The following is a 3,109-nucleotide window of genomic DNA, read 5'->3' as shown; positions in this document are numbered from 1 at the left end:
CAGCAGGACCTGAAGTGCTCTGCTGGAGCGCTCACTACCAAAAGCATACCTTCTGAGGAAGGTAAGGGACATGGTGTCACACTGACTGGCAACGCAGGCAATAAGAATTATTTCCAGAAGATGCAAGCAGCTTTTCAACAGATGGGACAGTTCCTTACCTTCCCTGGAATAGGCTTCTTTCTAAATGTATGTATATGTGCCTTAAGGCAACGCAGATGCATTAATGATACGGTTACTATGATAATTTGTTATCCTACTTCACTTCCTTAATATTTACTGTTTACTATCAAGCACAATAATAATGCATTTATTTGGGAGGAGGCAGGGACCATCTTTCTGTTTTGCAGTAACACACCACACAGTTCAACAAAATCCTGATACATATTGTTGCTGGGTGATTTTTTTAAATTTATTTTATTAAATTTAGTTTTCTGGGGAAAAGTGCTAAAGAGGTATTGGAGAAAGGGGAGTGGAAGGTTTTGGGGGTTAATTTGTCTGTCTGATTAAGCTTTGCCTGACCACCCCTTCCTCTTTTATTTCTCTGCATGGCATTTATTTTCATAGGGGTTACTAATATGAGAGGTGGTGCTATATACTCTGACAGTAGAGTGGGAGGCAACTAAGGAACAGTCTCTATTTTAAGATAACCTACATGCCATATTGTCTTTTCTGTATCATAGCTTAAGAAACCTTCCCCTTTCAGGAGTATACAGGCTATAACGCTGCTTTTAAGTGGAGCCAAAGGAAATTCTAAGAATATTTTTTATTCTTTTTCTAAAGGGAAAACATCTTCATACCAACTTAACTCATCCAGACCTCCAGTTCCCACAGATTTGTCAGACTTCGTAGGGTGAAAACTTAGCATGTGCTTCTCATATGCTCTGTCTTCAGTGATTGCTAATGCTCTGGAAATCCCCATCCCTGATGCTGTACTGTTTGTGCTCATCAGTGTGATTAAGAACAAAAACATAAGCTGTGCAGTTACAACCATATGATAGCCCAGCCACAATCCCCCCTGGTAACACAGATAGCACTTATCTGTGTGATTCTTTCTGATCATATCTTTCTTTCTCTTCTGTGTTATCATCTCATCACAGCAAACTATCTTATTCCTGTTGCTCAGCCTACGGCCACAAGAAACGTCTTAAAATGCCTCTTTTAAAATATTTTCAGAGTACTAATTCAATGATGGTTATTCAGTAAATAGTTATAATTAAACATGGAACTAACAAAGCAAAAAACATAAGGGGATAGATTTTTAGTTTACATAAGCTGAAGTCACGGGAGCTATGGTGGAAGTATACTCTGGATCAGGGAATAAAGTTTGATTCTTAATTGTGGAATGTATAAATAAACCTCTCTGAAAGCTCTCATAATTAATGAAGCACCAATCACTATGTTTTTACTGCCAGTGCCTGAGCAAACAGTTGCACGTTCTAGTGTGCACTTTTGAATGTCTGTCTGGTACCAGTGGTTCCCATCTTGACCTTTGAAACAACGCCTTATTACAGTCTAATAATTAACAAAGGCCAATCACAAACTGACTAGTGCAGCGCGCAGCCAGTGTCCACGTGCACATTTAGGGAATCATCAGCCCGTGGTGCTCATGGAGGTGCCCGTGGGACCACAGTGTGATTCAGATGGCCACGCAGCAGGGACTCAGGCTTGTGAAGCTGCCACCACCTTCCTATGCAAAACAAGAGCTCGGGCTTATAAAGATCTTTCTGCAACGCTCTATCCAGTTGCAAGAACTAATGCCTAGAGTTAGAGGCTTAACTCTACCGAGATCATGGGGAGTTGCATGGCTAGGTACCTTTCGGATGTTTCATCCCAAACTGATTTCAGCAGCTAAGACATTTGCAGTATGCAATCCTGAAAGGTGTTCAAGCAAGTACTCCTGGCACAGCTGGAGCATTATTGTTACACAGCTTCTGCAGCGCAAGTCAATCGGGGGTATCCACCTCAGGCCCAAGCTGGAAGCCCAAGGTCTTCTGTCATGGAACAGGGAGAGTCAGACCGCCTTCCGCAGAGGAAAGGCATTTAAAACCCTTTCTCAGAGTTTAACCACCTTCGCTTTGCTGTGCCCAGGAAATGCCCAAGGTAATAGGGACACACTGAACCATTTCTATCTGCATTCATTTGTACTTCACAGCCTGTATGTGTCCCTCCTGATCTGGAGTCTGACAAATGGCAAGCAATTCCTGAGTCCAACATTCATCAAACTAAGCCCTACTGGTAAAAAAAAAAAAAAGTTATTTCCTGCCTATTCTGAGCACTTGCTTCCATGTGAACCAGAGCTTCCATCAGTATCCAAGGTTTTCAAGGCATCTGCTAGTAAAGGCCTCATTGTGGAGAAATTACTATGAGGTAGCTGAAAGCAGTCAACCATGGATTGACTTGGGTGCAAACCCACACATGTATTTAGGTGCCTAATTGTCTCTAACATCAACCTAGGGGCTCTGAGACATAAATACTTGTGAGGACCTGTGCCCCACAGTTCAAATCTCATTGAATATATAGATAATGTAGTATTCAATATATAATATAGTCCCAACCACATCTTAAATTCTAAAGGGATATTTAACCTTCATAACAGTGAGTAGAGGATACCTTTACAAATTTATGCTTAAATGTCTTTACATTTACTGATCAGTTTGGTGATGAGACCTGAGTAGGTCACTGCTTCTCTCTGCAAAAAAAACTAAGAATTTGTTTCAAGCCTCAGAAGTTAAAATGCTTTAAATGAAAGACTACAAGCAGCCAGAAGAACAAATCTTGAAATCTGTACTTTACTTTTCCTTAGGCTTCTCTAGTCAAAATCCCCAGTGAAGGCAGACACAGAACACATTCCTACAGAAGGTCACAGGCTCTAGCCCTGTACAGTTCTCTACAGATTTTCCAGTGTGATAGTCTTGAGTTAATCATCATCTGAGCAATCTGCATGAACAGAGTGAAGTCAAGATTTGTGCCTGAGGGAAGAAAAAAAATGAAGAAAATAGATAGTGTTTCCTTTCTTTCTCCTATCACGTGAGAAAGGGAGAACAAGTGAGAGTGAGTGTGTGTGTGAAAGAGATAAACAGGGAAAGTGAAAAAGAGGGACTCAAAGTAA

The 3,109-nt window shown here is 40.9% G+C and overlaps 1 protein-coding gene across 1 annotated transcript in view; it reads right to left on the bottom strand.

Moving 5' to 3' along the window:
* Nucleotides 1–3,109, bottom strand: part of ADCY1 (adenylate cyclase 1) — a 316,417-nt gene that overhangs the window by 130,430 nt on the left and 182,878 nt on the right. The gene's annotated exons all lie outside the window — the stretch shown is intronic.

The sequence above is a fragment of the Egretta garzetta genome, unplaced genomic scaffold (assembly GCF_000687185.1).
Source record: "Egretta garzetta isolate BGI_Z169 unplaced genomic scaffold, ASM68718v1 scaffold155, whole genome shotgun sequence".
NCBI classification, from domain to species: Eukaryota; Metazoa; Chordata; class Aves; order Pelecaniformes; family Ardeidae; genus Egretta; species Egretta garzetta.
The sequence above is the reverse complement of the archived record's forward strand: the minus strand, read 5'-3'. Positions and strand labels throughout refer to the sequence as shown.